This window comes from Chanodichthys erythropterus, chromosome 4, assembly GCF_024489055.1.
Source record: "Chanodichthys erythropterus isolate Z2021 chromosome 4, ASM2448905v1, whole genome shotgun sequence".
NCBI classification, from domain to species: domain Eukaryota; kingdom Metazoa; phylum Chordata; class Actinopteri; order Cypriniformes; family Xenocyprididae; genus Chanodichthys; species Chanodichthys erythropterus.
This window is the reverse complement of record NC_090224.1, coordinates 23,642,691-23,654,311: the sequence shown is the minus strand read 5'-3', so window position 1 is coordinate 23,654,311 and position 11,621 is coordinate 23,642,691. Positions and strand designations below refer to the sequence as shown.

General features: G+C 41.7%; 30 non-coding genes across 30 annotated transcripts; all 30 read right to left on the bottom strand.

Annotated features, from left to right (window-relative positions):
* Window positions 1–150: 150 nt before the first annotated feature.
* On the bottom strand, window positions 151–280 carry trnal-caa (transfer RNA leucine (anticodon CAA)). The gene is made up of 2 exons: window positions 243–280; window positions 151–196 (listed from the first exon to the last, which is right to left on the bottom strand). It is a non-coding gene; the product is annotated as a tRNA-Leu (tRNA).
* A 139-nt stretch (window positions 281–419) lies between these two features.
* On the bottom strand, window positions 420–531 carry trnal-caa (transfer RNA leucine (anticodon CAA)). Its single transcript has 2 exons — window positions 494–531; window positions 420–465 (listed from the first exon to the last, which is right to left on the bottom strand). It is a non-coding gene; the product is annotated as a tRNA-Leu (tRNA).
* A 136-nt stretch (window positions 532–667) lies between these two features.
* Window positions 668–779, bottom strand: trnal-caa (transfer RNA leucine (anticodon CAA)). The gene is made up of 2 exons: window positions 742–779; window positions 668–713 (listed from the first exon to the last, which is right to left on the bottom strand). It is a non-coding gene; the product is annotated as a tRNA-Leu (tRNA).
* Window positions 780–918: 139 nt separating this feature from the next.
* trnal-caa (transfer RNA leucine (anticodon CAA)) lies at window positions 919–1,030 on the bottom strand. The gene is made up of 2 exons: window positions 993–1,030; window positions 919–964 (listed from the first exon to the last, which is right to left on the bottom strand). It is a non-coding gene; the product is annotated as a tRNA-Leu (tRNA).
* A 1,699-nt stretch (window positions 1,031–2,729) lies between these two features.
* Window positions 2,730–2,841, bottom strand: trnal-caa (transfer RNA leucine (anticodon CAA)). Its single transcript has 2 exons — window positions 2,804–2,841; window positions 2,730–2,775 (listed from the first exon to the last, which is right to left on the bottom strand). It is a non-coding gene; the product is annotated as a tRNA-Leu (tRNA).
* A 136-nt stretch (window positions 2,842–2,977) lies between these two features.
* trnal-caa (transfer RNA leucine (anticodon CAA)) lies at window positions 2,978–3,089 on the bottom strand. The gene is made up of 2 exons: window positions 3,052–3,089; window positions 2,978–3,023 (listed from the first exon to the last, which is right to left on the bottom strand). It is a non-coding gene; the product is annotated as a tRNA-Leu (tRNA).
* A 139-nt stretch (window positions 3,090–3,228) lies between these two features.
* Window positions 3,229–3,340, bottom strand: trnal-caa (transfer RNA leucine (anticodon CAA)). Its single transcript has 2 exons — window positions 3,303–3,340; window positions 3,229–3,274 (listed from the first exon to the last, which is right to left on the bottom strand). It is a non-coding gene; the product is annotated as a tRNA-Leu (tRNA).
* Window positions 3,341–3,479: 139 nt separating this feature from the next.
* trnal-caa (transfer RNA leucine (anticodon CAA)) lies at window positions 3,480–3,591 on the bottom strand. Its single transcript has 2 exons — window positions 3,554–3,591; window positions 3,480–3,525 (listed from the first exon to the last, which is right to left on the bottom strand). It is a non-coding gene; the product is annotated as a tRNA-Leu (tRNA).
* A 139-nt stretch (window positions 3,592–3,730) lies between these two features.
* On the bottom strand, window positions 3,731–3,842 carry trnal-caa (transfer RNA leucine (anticodon CAA)). The gene is made up of 2 exons: window positions 3,805–3,842; window positions 3,731–3,776 (listed from the first exon to the last, which is right to left on the bottom strand). It is a non-coding gene; the product is annotated as a tRNA-Leu (tRNA).
* A 139-nt stretch (window positions 3,843–3,981) lies between these two features.
* On the bottom strand, window positions 3,982–4,093 carry trnal-caa (transfer RNA leucine (anticodon CAA)). The gene is made up of 2 exons: window positions 4,056–4,093; window positions 3,982–4,027 (listed from the first exon to the last, which is right to left on the bottom strand). It is a non-coding gene; the product is annotated as a tRNA-Leu (tRNA).
* Window positions 4,094–4,232: 139 nt separating this feature from the next.
* On the bottom strand, window positions 4,233–4,344 carry trnal-caa (transfer RNA leucine (anticodon CAA)). The gene is made up of 2 exons: window positions 4,307–4,344; window positions 4,233–4,278 (listed from the first exon to the last, which is right to left on the bottom strand). It is a non-coding gene; the product is annotated as a tRNA-Leu (tRNA).
* A 254-nt stretch (window positions 4,345–4,598) lies between these two features.
* On the bottom strand, window positions 4,599–4,728 carry trnal-caa (transfer RNA leucine (anticodon CAA)). Its single transcript has 2 exons — window positions 4,691–4,728; window positions 4,599–4,644 (listed from the first exon to the last, which is right to left on the bottom strand). It is a non-coding gene; the product is annotated as a tRNA-Leu (tRNA).
* Window positions 4,729–4,867: 139 nt separating this feature from the next.
* Window positions 4,868–4,979, bottom strand: trnal-caa (transfer RNA leucine (anticodon CAA)). Its single transcript has 2 exons — window positions 4,942–4,979; window positions 4,868–4,913 (listed from the first exon to the last, which is right to left on the bottom strand). It is a non-coding gene; the product is annotated as a tRNA-Leu (tRNA).
* Window positions 4,980–5,115: 136 nt separating this feature from the next.
* Window positions 5,116–5,227, bottom strand: trnal-caa (transfer RNA leucine (anticodon CAA)). Its single transcript has 2 exons — window positions 5,190–5,227; window positions 5,116–5,161 (listed from the first exon to the last, which is right to left on the bottom strand). It is a non-coding gene; the product is annotated as a tRNA-Leu (tRNA).
* A 139-nt stretch (window positions 5,228–5,366) lies between these two features.
* Window positions 5,367–5,478, bottom strand: trnal-caa (transfer RNA leucine (anticodon CAA)). The gene is made up of 2 exons: window positions 5,441–5,478; window positions 5,367–5,412 (listed from the first exon to the last, which is right to left on the bottom strand). It is a non-coding gene; the product is annotated as a tRNA-Leu (tRNA).
* A 139-nt stretch (window positions 5,479–5,617) lies between these two features.
* trnal-caa (transfer RNA leucine (anticodon CAA)) lies at window positions 5,618–5,729 on the bottom strand. Its single transcript has 2 exons — window positions 5,692–5,729; window positions 5,618–5,663 (listed from the first exon to the last, which is right to left on the bottom strand). It is a non-coding gene; the product is annotated as a tRNA-Leu (tRNA).
* A 1,450-nt stretch (window positions 5,730–7,179) lies between these two features.
* On the bottom strand, window positions 7,180–7,291 carry trnal-caa (transfer RNA leucine (anticodon CAA)). Its single transcript has 2 exons — window positions 7,254–7,291; window positions 7,180–7,225 (listed from the first exon to the last, which is right to left on the bottom strand). It is a non-coding gene; the product is annotated as a tRNA-Leu (tRNA).
* A 139-nt stretch (window positions 7,292–7,430) lies between these two features.
* trnal-caa (transfer RNA leucine (anticodon CAA)) lies at window positions 7,431–7,542 on the bottom strand. The gene is made up of 2 exons: window positions 7,505–7,542; window positions 7,431–7,476 (listed from the first exon to the last, which is right to left on the bottom strand). It is a non-coding gene; the product is annotated as a tRNA-Leu (tRNA).
* Window positions 7,543–7,681: 139 nt separating this feature from the next.
* Window positions 7,682–7,793, bottom strand: trnal-caa (transfer RNA leucine (anticodon CAA)). Its single transcript has 2 exons — window positions 7,756–7,793; window positions 7,682–7,727 (listed from the first exon to the last, which is right to left on the bottom strand). It is a non-coding gene; the product is annotated as a tRNA-Leu (tRNA).
* A 390-nt stretch (window positions 7,794–8,183) lies between these two features.
* Window positions 8,184–8,295, bottom strand: trnal-caa (transfer RNA leucine (anticodon CAA)). The gene is made up of 2 exons: window positions 8,258–8,295; window positions 8,184–8,229 (listed from the first exon to the last, which is right to left on the bottom strand). It is a non-coding gene; the product is annotated as a tRNA-Leu (tRNA).
* A 139-nt stretch (window positions 8,296–8,434) lies between these two features.
* On the bottom strand, window positions 8,435–8,546 carry trnal-caa (transfer RNA leucine (anticodon CAA)). The gene is made up of 2 exons: window positions 8,509–8,546; window positions 8,435–8,480 (listed from the first exon to the last, which is right to left on the bottom strand). It is a non-coding gene; the product is annotated as a tRNA-Leu (tRNA).
* Window positions 8,547–8,821: 275 nt separating this feature from the next.
* On the bottom strand, window positions 8,822–8,933 carry trnal-caa (transfer RNA leucine (anticodon CAA)). Its single transcript has 2 exons — window positions 8,896–8,933; window positions 8,822–8,867 (listed from the first exon to the last, which is right to left on the bottom strand). It is a non-coding gene; the product is annotated as a tRNA-Leu (tRNA).
* Window positions 8,934–9,072: 139 nt separating this feature from the next.
* Window positions 9,073–9,184, bottom strand: trnal-caa (transfer RNA leucine (anticodon CAA)). The gene is made up of 2 exons: window positions 9,147–9,184; window positions 9,073–9,118 (listed from the first exon to the last, which is right to left on the bottom strand). It is a non-coding gene; the product is annotated as a tRNA-Leu (tRNA).
* Window positions 9,185–9,320: 136 nt separating this feature from the next.
* On the bottom strand, window positions 9,321–9,432 carry trnal-caa (transfer RNA leucine (anticodon CAA)). The gene is made up of 2 exons: window positions 9,395–9,432; window positions 9,321–9,366 (listed from the first exon to the last, which is right to left on the bottom strand). It is a non-coding gene; the product is annotated as a tRNA-Leu (tRNA).
* A 139-nt stretch (window positions 9,433–9,571) lies between these two features.
* trnal-caa (transfer RNA leucine (anticodon CAA)) lies at window positions 9,572–9,683 on the bottom strand. The gene is made up of 2 exons: window positions 9,646–9,683; window positions 9,572–9,617 (listed from the first exon to the last, which is right to left on the bottom strand). It is a non-coding gene; the product is annotated as a tRNA-Leu (tRNA).
* A 254-nt stretch (window positions 9,684–9,937) lies between these two features.
* trnal-caa (transfer RNA leucine (anticodon CAA)) lies at window positions 9,938–10,049 on the bottom strand. The gene is made up of 2 exons: window positions 10,012–10,049; window positions 9,938–9,983 (listed from the first exon to the last, which is right to left on the bottom strand). It is a non-coding gene; the product is annotated as a tRNA-Leu (tRNA).
* Window positions 10,050–10,188: 139 nt separating this feature from the next.
* trnal-caa (transfer RNA leucine (anticodon CAA)) lies at window positions 10,189–10,300 on the bottom strand. Its single transcript has 2 exons — window positions 10,263–10,300; window positions 10,189–10,234 (listed from the first exon to the last, which is right to left on the bottom strand). It is a non-coding gene; the product is annotated as a tRNA-Leu (tRNA).
* A 136-nt stretch (window positions 10,301–10,436) lies between these two features.
* Window positions 10,437–10,548, bottom strand: trnal-caa (transfer RNA leucine (anticodon CAA)). The gene is made up of 2 exons: window positions 10,511–10,548; window positions 10,437–10,482 (listed from the first exon to the last, which is right to left on the bottom strand). It is a non-coding gene; the product is annotated as a tRNA-Leu (tRNA).
* A 139-nt stretch (window positions 10,549–10,687) lies between these two features.
* Window positions 10,688–10,799, bottom strand: trnal-caa (transfer RNA leucine (anticodon CAA)). The gene is made up of 2 exons: window positions 10,762–10,799; window positions 10,688–10,733 (listed from the first exon to the last, which is right to left on the bottom strand). It is a non-coding gene; the product is annotated as a tRNA-Leu (tRNA).
* A 139-nt stretch (window positions 10,800–10,938) lies between these two features.
* On the bottom strand, window positions 10,939–11,050 carry trnal-caa (transfer RNA leucine (anticodon CAA)). Its single transcript has 2 exons — window positions 11,013–11,050; window positions 10,939–10,984 (listed from the first exon to the last, which is right to left on the bottom strand). It is a non-coding gene; the product is annotated as a tRNA-Leu (tRNA).
* Window positions 11,051–11,621: the final 571 nt, after the last annotated feature.

Below are 11,621 nucleotides of genomic sequence, written 5' to 3'. Positions count from 1 at the left end.
ACCACAGTGAGAATTATCAGTGCTATTGCGGTAGCCTCCGTGATGTCAAAATACAGGAAGAAGTGAATAACAATAACTTGTTGAATAACAATAACTTCACATAGATGATTTCCAATTCTTTTTGCAGTCCAATCATTCTTAAAAGTGCTTTGTCAGAAGTGGGATTTGAACCCACACCTCCATTTGGAGACCAGAATCTTCAACATCTGAGAAGGTTATAACACCTGAGAAGGTTATAACACCTTGAGTCTGGCGCCTTAGACCACTCGGCCATTCTGACACTTGCTGCATAGCACCTGATGATCAGTACTATCACTGCAGCCTCCATGATGTCAATATACAGGAAGAAGTGAATAACAATAACTTCACATAGATGATTTCCAATTGTTTTTGCAGTCCAATCATTCTTAAAAGTGCTTTGTCAGAAGTGGGATTTGAACCCACGCCTCCATTTGGAGAACAGAATCCTCAATATCTGAGAAGGATGAAACTCCTTGAGTCTGGCGCCTTAGACCGCTCGGCCATTCTGACACTTGCGAACAAAGTGAGAATTATCAGTGCTATTGCTGTAGCCTCCGTGATGTCAAAATACAGGAAGAAGTGGATATTAACTTCACATAGATGATTTCCAATTCTTTTTGCAGTCCAATCATTCTTAAAAGTGTTTTGTCAGAAGTGGGATTTGAACCCACGCCTCCATTTGGAGACCAGAATCCTCAATATCTGAGAATGTTGAAACTCCTTGAGTTTGGCGCCTTAGACCGCTCGGTCATTCTGACACTTGCAACCAAAGTGAGAATTATCAGTGGTATTGCTGTAGCCTCCGTGATGTCAAAATACTGGAAGAAGTGGATAATAATAACTTCACATAGATGATTTCCAATTCTTTTTGCAGTCCAATCATTCTTAAAAGTGCTTTGTCAGAAGTGGGATTTGAACCCACGCCTCCATTTGGAGACCAGAATCCTCAACATCTGAGAAGGTAATAACACCTTGAGTCTGGCGCCTTAGACCACTCGGCCATTCTGACACTTCCATCACAGCCCCTGATGATCAGTACTATCACTGCAGCCTCCATGATGTCAAAATACAGGAAGAAGTGAATAACAATAACTTCACATAGATGATTTCCAATTCTTTTTGCAGTCCAATCATTCTTAAAAGTGCTTTGTCAGAAGTGGGATTTGAACCCATGCCTCCATTTGGGACCAGAATCCTCAACATCTGAGAAGGTTATAACACCTTGAGTCCGGCGTCTTAGACCACTCGGCCATTCTGACACTTGCTGCATAGCACCTGATGATCAGTACTATCACTTAGGGGTGGTTAATCTGTCTGATTTCCCGATTCGATTCGATTACGATTATTGAAGTCCCGATTCGATTACAGTCGATTTTCGATTATTAACGATTCTCGATTAGCGATTATTGATTTTCCATTTCACAACAGTAAACGAAAATACACTACAAAGTGATTGCAGTATTAAAAAAAAAAGTCAGCTACTGAATTACTTAACTCTTTCATTGAGTAACAACAACTCAAAGCACTTTCTGTGTCTTGTAGTTATAACTTCAGAATTATTTGTATGTAGCTTATGTTCTGTAGAACACAGAAATGAATACATCACATTGTGTTGTGACTCATCAAGTTGAACTAAACAATAACAAATAAATGAAAGGCTTATTTCCTTTAGGAAGTAGATCAGAACCAACATACTGTAGAAATTGGACAATTTTCTTTTAGAAAGACAATGTGTTCAGGTGGAGGAAGACTGCAGGTTGCAGTCGAAACATGTCAAGGTAAAGAAAAAGTTTCGGTGGTTTAAATCGGCGCTTGTGACTTAAAGGCGAGTGCTTTTACTGTAATTTAGGCAGGCGCGCTCATAATAGAAGCGATTGAGAGCGCGGCTCATGGTTGCATAGCAACGACAGACGCCACTGGAGCGAAAGCGCATTGGAAAGGAGAATGCGGCGCGGACGCGATATGTGAATGCCCCTTAGAACGGCGACTTTTTCTTTGCATATCAGACAGGTAGCAACTAGAGAATAAGAATAAGAATAATTTAGCGGGCCGGATTATGTTTTATTTTTGAGATCAGTTGCGGGCCGGTAGTTTGAGACCACTGATCTAACGTCTTTGCTGCTTACTTGGCCGCCACAGCCAGTGCAGCTGGCATCCAACTTAAAGGTGCATTGCTGCCCCCTACAGTACTGGAGTGTGAAACAGATTAGTGGGGGAAAAAAACAGATGATGACTGCGTGCGTGGCGGTGGGTGGTGGGCCGGCCCGCCGGCCGTCCTGGAGTACCGGCCGTTCTGTGATTCTCCAGATCACACAGATGGCCAGTCCGCCCCTGGCTGGGTGGATCGGTTGGTTGCTCTTTCCTGGTTCTTCCATTTTACACACCTGCTCTGGCTGCCGTTACACGCGCTTGCTAACTGGAACTGGGCGCGTTCGTGACGTTCAACTCCCGGTATAACATTTTTTACAAAATAAAATAATGCAAAAAAAAAAAAAATAAATAAATAAAAAATCGATTTTTGAAAATTTAATAATCGATTCATACTCGTCCATAACATACTCGCGATTAATCAATAATCGATTTTTTTCACCACCCCTACTATCACTGCAGCCTCCATGATGTCAATATACAGGAAGAAGTGAATAACAATGACTTCACATAGATGATTTCCAATTCTTTTTGCAGTCCAATCATTCTTAAAAGTGCTTTGTCAGAAGTGGGATTTGAACCCACGCCTCCATTTGGAGACCAGAATCTTCAATATCTGAGAAGGTTGAAACTCCTTGAGTCTGGCGCCTTAGACCGCTCGGCCATTCTGACACTTTCAACCAAAGTGAGATTTATCAGTGGTATTGCTGTAGCCTCCGTGATGTCAAAATACAGGAAGAAGTGGATATTAACTTCACATAGATGATTTCCAATTCTTTTTGCAGTCCAATCATTCTTAAAAGTGCTTTGTCAGAAGTGGGATTTGAACCCACGCCTCCATTTGGAGACCAGAATCCTCAATATCTGAGAATGTTGAAACTCCTTGAGTTTGGCGCCTTAGACCACTCGGTCATTCTGACACTTGCAACCAAAGTGAGAATTATCAGTGGTATTGCTGTAGCCTCCGTGATGTCAAAATACTGGAAGAAGTGGATAATAATAACTTCACATAGATGATTTCCAATTCTTTTTGCAGTCCAATCATTCTTAAAAGTGCTTTGTCAGAAGTGGGATTTGAACCCACGCCTCCATTTGGAGACCAGAATCCTCAACTTCTGAGAAGGTAATAACACCTTGAGTTTGGCGCCTTAGACCACTCGGCCATTCTGACACTTCCATCACAGCCCCTGATGATCAGTACTATCACTGCAGCCTCCATGATGTCAAAATACAGGAAGAAGTGAATAACAATAACTTCACATAGATGATTTCCAATTCTTTTTGCAGTCCAATCATTCTTAAAAGTGCTTTGTCAGAAGTGGGATTTGAACCCATGCCTCCATTTGGAGACCAGAATCCTCAACATCTGAGAAGGTTATAACACCTTGAGTCTGGCGCCTTAGACCACTCGGCCATTCTGACACTTGCTGCATAGCACCTGATGATCAGTACTATCACTGCAGCCTCCATGATGTCAATATACAGGAAGAAGTGAATAACAATAACTTCACATAGATGATTTCCAATTCTTTTTGCAGTCCAATCATTCTTAAAAGTGCTTTGTCAGAAGTGGGATTTGAACCCACGCCTCCATTTGGAGACCAGAATCTTCAATATCTGAGAAGGTTGAAACTCCTTGAGTCTGGCGCCTTAGACCGCTCGGCCATTCTGACACTTGCAACCAAAGTGAGATTTATCAGTGGTATTGCTGTAGCCTCCGTGATGTCAAAATACTGGAAGAAGTGGATAATAATAACTTCACATAGATGATTTCCAATTCTTTTTGCAGTCCAATCATTCTTAAAAGTGCTTTGTCAGAAGTGGGATTTGAACCCACGCCTCCATTTGGAGACCAGAATCCTCAATATCTGAGAAGGTTGAAACTCCTTGAGTCTGGCGCCTTAGACCACTCGGCCATTCTGACACTTGCGTCACAGCACCTGATGATCAGTACTATCACTGCAGCCTCCATGATGTCAAAATACAGGAAGAAGTGAATAACAATAACTTCACATAGATGATTTCCAATTCTTTTTGCAGTCCAATCATTCTTAAAAGTGCTTTGTCAGAAGTGGGATTTGAACCCACGCCTCCATTTGGAGACCAGAATCCTCAACATCTGAGAAGGTAATAACACCTTGAGTCTGGCGCCTTAGACCACTCGGCCATTCTGACACTTCCATCACAGCCCCTGATGATCAGTACTATCACTGCAGCCTCCATGATGTCAAAATACAGGAAGAAGTGAATAACATGCCTCGGCCATTCTGACACTTGCAACCACAGTGAGAATTATCAGTGCTATTGCGGTAGCCTCCGTGATGTCAAAATACAGGAAGAAGTGAATAACAATAACTTGTTGAATAACAATAACTTCACATAGATGATTTCCAATTCTTTTTGCAGTCCAATCATTCTTAAAAGTGCTTTGTCAGAAGTGGGATTTGAACCCACACCTCCATTTGGAGACCAGAATCTTCAACATCTGAGAAGGTTATAACACCTGAGAAGGTTATAACACCTTGAGTCTGGCGCCTTAGACCACTCGGCCATTCTGACACTTGCTGCATAGCACCCGATGATCAGTACTATCACTGCAGCCTCCATGATGTCAATATACAGGAAGAAGTGAATAACAATAACTTCACATAGATGATTTCCAATTGTTTTTGCAGTCCAATCATTCTTAAAAGTGCTTTGTCAGAAGTGGGATTTGAACCCACGCCTCCATTTGGAGAACAGAATCCTCAATATCTGAGAAGGATGAAACTCCTTGAGTCTGGCGCCTTAGACCGCTCGGCCATTCTGACACTTGCGAACAAAGTGAGAATTATCAGTCCTATTGCTGTAGCCTCCGTGATGTCAAAATACAGGAAGAAGTGGATATTAACTTCACATAGATGATTTCCAATTCTTTTTGCAGTCCAATCATTCTTAAAAGTGTTTTGTCAGAAGTGGGATTTGAACCCACGCCTCCATTTGGAGACCAGAATCCTCAATATCTGAGAAGGTTGAAACTCCTTGAGTCTGGCGCCTTAGACCGCTCGGTCATTCTGACACTTGCAACCAAAGTGAGAATTATCAGTGGTATTGCTGTAGCCTCCGTGATGTCAAAATACTGGAAGAAGTGGATAATAATAACTTCACATAGATGATTTCCAATTCTTTTTGCAGTCCAATCATTCTTAAAAGTGCTTTGTCAGAAGTGGGATTTGAACCCACGCCTCCATTTGGAGACCAGAATCCTCAACATCTGAGAAGGTAATAACACCTTGAGTCTGGCGCCTTAGACCACTCGGCCATTCTGACACTTCCATCACAGCCCCTGATGATCAGTACTATCACTGCAGCCTCCATGATGTCAAAATACAGGAAGAAGTGAATAACAATAACTTCACATAGATGATTTCCAATTCTTTTTGCAGTCCAATCATTCTTAAAAGTGCTTTGTCAGAAGTGGGATTTGAACCCATGCCTCCATTTGGAGACCAGAATCCTCAACATCTGAGAAGGTTATAACACCTTGAGTCTGGCGTCTTAGACCACTCGGCCATTCTGACACTTGCTGCATAGCACCTGATGATCAGTACTATCACTTAGGGGTGGTTAATCTGTCTGATTTCCCGATTCGATTCGATTACGATTATTGAAGTCCCGATTCGATTACAGTCGATTTTCGATTATTAACGATTCTCGATTAGCGATTATTGATTTTCCATTTCACAACAGTAAACGAAAATACACTACAAAGTGATTGCAGTATTAAAAAAAAAGTCAGCTACTGAATTACTTAACTCTTTCATTGAGTAACAACAACTCAAAGCACTTTCTGTGTCTTGTAGTTATAACTTCAGAATTATTTGTATGTAGCTTATGTTCTGTAGAACACAGAAATGAATACATCACATTGTGTTGTGACTCATCAAGTTGAACTAAACAATAACAAATAAATGAAAGGCTTATTTCCTTTAGGAAGTAGATCAGAACCAACATACTGTAGAAATTGGACAATTTTCTTTTAGAAAGACAATGTGTTCAGGTGGAGGAAGACTGCAGGTTGCAGTCGAAACATGTCAAGGTAAAGAAAAAGTTTCGGTGGTTTAAATCGGCGCTTGTGACTTAAAGGCGAGTGCTTTTACTGTAATTTAGGCAGGCGCGCTCATAATAGAAGCGATTGAGAGCGCGGCTCATGGTTGCATAGCAACGACAGACGCCACTGGAGCGAAAGCGCATTGGAAAGGAGAATGCGGCGCGGACGCGATATGTGAATGCCCCTTAGAACGGCGACTTTTTCTTTGCATATCAGACAGGTAGCAACTAGAGAATAAGAATAAGAATAATTTAGCGGGCCGGATTATGTTTTATTTTTGAGATCAGTTGCGGGCCGGTAGTTTGAGACCACTGATCTAACGTCTTTGCTGCTTACTTGGCCGCCACAGCCAGTGCAGCTGGCATCCAACTTAAAGGTGCATTGCTGCCCCCTACAGTACTGGAGTGTGAAACAGATTAGTGGGGGAAAAAAACAGATGATGACTGCGTGCGTGGCGGTGGGTGGTGGGCCGGCCCGCCGGCCGTCCTGGAGTACCGGCCGTTCTGTGATTCTCCAGATCACACAGATGGCCAGTCCGCCCCTGGCTGGGTGGATCGGTTGGTTGCTCTTTCCTGGTTCTTCCATTTTACACACCTGCTCTGGCTGCCGTTACACGCGCTTGCTAACTGGAACTGGGCGCGTTCGTGACGTTCAACTCCCGGTATAACATTTTTTACAAAATAAAATAATGCAAAAAAAAAAAAAAAATAAATAAATAAAAAATCGATTTTTGAAAATTTAATAATCGATTCATACTCGTCCATAACATACTCGCGATTAATCAATAATCGATTTTTTTCACCACCCCTACTATCACTGCAGCCTCCATGATGTCAATATACAGGAAGAAGTGAATAACAATAACTTCACATAGATGATTTCCAATTCTTTTTGCAGTCCAATCATTCTTAAAAGTGCTTTGTCAGAAGTGGGATTTGAACCCACGCCTCCATTTGGAGACCAGAATCCTCAATATCTGAGAAGGTTGAAACTCCTTGAGTCTGGCGCCTTAGACCGCTCGGCCATTCTGACACTTGCAACCAAAGTGAGAATTATCAGTGCTATTGCTGTAGCCTCCGTGATGTCAAAATACAGGAAGAAGTGAATAACAATAACTTCACATAGATGATTTCCAATTCTTTTTGCAGTCCAATCATTCTTAAAAGTGCTTTGTCAGAAGTGGGATTTGAACCCACGCCTCCATTTGGAGACCAGAATCCTCAACATCTGAGAAGGTTGAAACTCCTTGAGTCTGGCGCCTTAGACCACTCGGCCATTCTGACACTTGCAACCAAAGTGAGAATTATCAGTGGTATTGCTGTAGCCTCCGTGATGTCAAAATACTGGAAGAAGTGGATAATAATAACTTCACATAGATGATTTCCAATTCTTTTTGCAGTCCAATCATTCTTAAAAGTGCTTTGTCAGAAGTGGGATTTGAACCCACGCCTCCATTTGGAGACCAGAATCCTCAACATCTGAGAAGGTAATAACACCTTGAGTCTGGCGCCTTAGACCACTCGGCCATTCTGACACTTCCATCACAGCCCCTGATGATCAGTACTATCACTGCAGCCTCCATGATGTCAAAATACAGGAAGAAGTGAATAACAATAACTTCACATAGATGATTTCCAATTCTTTTTGCAGTCCAATCATTCTTAAAAGTGCTTTGTCAGAAGTGGGATTTGCACCCATGCCTAAATTTGGAGACCAGAATCCTCAACATCTGAGAAGGTTATAACACCTTGAGTCTGGCGCCTTAGACCACTCGGCCATTCTGACACTTGCTGCATAGCACCTGATGATCAGTACTATCACTGCAGCCTCCATGATGTCAATATACAGGAAGAAGTGAATAACAATAACTTCACATAGATGATTTCCAATTCTTTTTGCAGTCCAATCATTCTTAAAAGTGCTTTGTCAGAAGTGGGATTTGAACCCACGCCTCCATTTGGAGACCAGAATCTTCAATATCTGAGAAGGTTGAAACTCCTTGAGTCTGGCGCCTTAGACCGCTCGGCCATTCTGACACTTGAAACCAAAGTGAGATTTATCAGTGGTATTGCTGTAGCCTCCGTGATGTCAAAATACTGGAAGAAGTGGATAATAATAACTTCACATAGATGATTTCCAATTCTTTTTGCAGTCCAATCATTCTTAAAAGTGCTTTGTCAGAAGTGGGATTTGAACCCACGCCTCCATTTGGAGACCAGAATCCTCAACATCTGAGAAGGTAATAACACCTTGAGTCTGGCGCCTTAGACCACTCGGCCATTCTGACACTTCCATCACAGCCCCTGATGATCAGTACTATCACTGCAGCCTACATGATGTCAAAATACAGGAAGAAGTGAATAACATGCCTCCATTTGTGAATAACATGCCTCGGCCATTCTGACACTTGCAACCACAGTGAGAATTATCAGTGCTATTGCGGTAGCCTCCGTGATGTCAAAATACAGGAAGAAGTGAATAACAATAACTTGTTGAATAACAATAACTTCACATAGATGATTTCCAATTCTTTTTGCAGTCCAATCATTCTTAAAAGTGCTTTGTCAGAAGTGGGATTTGAACCCACACCTCCATTTGGAGACCAGAATCTTCAACATCTGAGAAGGTTATAACACCTTGAGTCTGGCGCCTTAGACCACTCGGCCATTCTGACACTTGCTGCATAGCACCTGATGATCAGTACTATCACTGCAGCCTCCATGATGTCAATATACAGGAAGAAGTGAATAACAATAACTTCACATAGATGATTTCCAATTCTTTTTGCAGTCCAATCATTCTTAAAAGTGCTTTGTCAGAAGTGGGATTTGAACCCACGCCTCCATTTGGAGACCAGAATCCTCAATATCTGAGAAGGATGAAACTCCTTGAGTCTGGCGCCTTAGACCGCTCGGCCATTCTGACACTTGCGAACAAAGTGAGAATTATCAGTGCTATTGCTGTAGCCTCCGTGATGTCAAAATACAGGAAGAAGTGGATATTAACTTCACATAGATGATTTCCAATTCTTTTTGCAGTCCAATCATTCTTAAAAGTGCTTTGTCAGAAGTGGGATTTGAACCCACGCCTCCATTTGGAGACCAGAATCCTCAATATCTGAGAAGGTTGAAACTCCTTGAGTTTGGCGCCTTAGACCGCTCGGTCATTCTGACACTTGCAACCAAAGTGAGAATTATCAGTGGTATTGCTGTAGCCTCCGTGATGTCAAAATACTGGAAGAAGTGGATAATAATAACTTCACATAGATGATTTCCAATTCTTTTTGCAGTCCAATCATTCTTAAAAGTGCTTTGTCAGAAGTGGGATTTGAACCCACGCCTCCATTTGGAGACCAGAATCCTCAACATCTGAGAAGGTAATAACACCTTGAGTCTGGCGCCTTAGACCACTCGGCCATTCTGACACTTCCATCACAGCCCCTGATGATCAGTACTATCACTGCAGCCTCCATGATGTCAAAATACAGGAAGAAGTGAATAACATGCCTCGGCCATTCTGACACTTGCAACCACAGTGAGAATTATCAGTGCTATTGCGGTAGCCTCCGTGATGTCAAAATACAGGAAGAAGTGAATAACAATAACTTGTTGAATAACAATAACTTCACATAGATGATTTCCAATTCTTTTTGCAGTCCAATCATTCTTAAAAGTGCTTTGTCAGAAGTGGGATTTGAACCCACACCTCCATTTGGAGACCAGAATCTTCAACATCTGAGAAGGTTATAACACCTTGAGTCTGGCGCCTTAGACCACTCGGCCATTCTGACACTTGCTGCATAGCACCTGATGATCAGTACTATCACTGCAGCCTCCATGATGTCAATATACAGGAAGAAGTGAATAACAATAACTTCACATAGATGATTTCCAATTCTTTTTGCAGTCCAATCATTCTTAAAAGTGCTTTGTCAGAAGTGGGATTTGAACCCACGCCTCCATTTGGAGAACAGAATCCTCAATATCTGAGAAGGATGAAACTCCTTGAGTCTGGCGCCTTAGACCGCTCGGCCATTCTGACACTTGCGAACAAAGTGAGAATTATCAGTGCTATTGCTGTAGCCTCCGTGATGTCAAAATACAGGAAGAAGTGGATATTAACTTCACATAGATGATTTCCAATTCTTTTTGCAGTCCAATCATTCTTAAAAGTGCTTTGTCAGAAGTGGGATTTGAACCCACGCCTCCATTTGGAGACCAGAATCCTCAATATCTGAGAATGTTGAAACTCCTTGAGTTTGGCGCCTTAGACCGCTCGGTCATTCTGACACTTGCAACCAAAGTGAGAATTATCAGTGGTATTGCTGTAGCCTCCGTGATGTCAAAATACTGGAAGAAGTGGATAATAATAACTTCACATAGATGATTTCCAATTCTTTTTGCAGTCCAATCATTCTTAAAAGTGCTTTGTCAGAAGTGGGATTTGAACCCACGCCTCCATTTGGAGACCAGAATCCTCAACATCTGAGAAGGTAATAACACCTTGAGTCTGGCGCCTTAGACCACTCGGCCATTCTGACACTTCCATCACAGCCCCTGATGATCAGTACTATCACTGCAGCCTCCATGATGTCAAAATACAGGAAGAAGTGAATAACAATAACTTCACATAGATGATTTCCAATTCTTTTTGCAGTCCAATCATTCTTAAAAGTGCTTTGTCAGAAGTGGGATTTGAACCCATGCCTCCATTTGGAGACCAGAATCCTCAACATCTGAGAAGGTTATAACACCTTGAGTCTGGCGCCTTAGACCACTCGGCCATTCTGACACTTGCTGCATAGCACCTGATGATCAGTACTATCACTTAGGGGTGGTTAATCTGTCTGATTTCCCGATTCGATTCGATTACGATTATTGAAGTCCCGATTCGATTACAGTCGATTTTCGATTATTAACGATTCTCGATTAGCGATTATTGATTTTCCATTTCACAACAGTAAACGAAAATACACTACAAAGTGATTGCAGTATTAAAAAAAAAAGTCAGCTACTGAATTACTTAACTCTTTCATTGAGTAACAACAACTCAAAGCACTTTCTGTGTCTTGTAGTTATAACTTCAGAATTATTTGTATGTAGCTTATGTTCTGTAGAACACAGAAATGAATACATCACATTGTGTTGTGACTCATCAAGTTGAACTAAACAATAACAAATAAATGAAAGGCTTATTTCCTTTAGGAAGTAGATCAGAACCAACATACTGTAGAAATTGGACAATTTTCTTTTAGAAAGACAATGTGTTCAGGTGGAGGAAGACTGCAGGTTGCAGTCGAAACATGTCAAGGTAAAGAAAAAGTTTCGGTGGTTTAAATCGGCGCTTGTGACTTAAAGGCGAG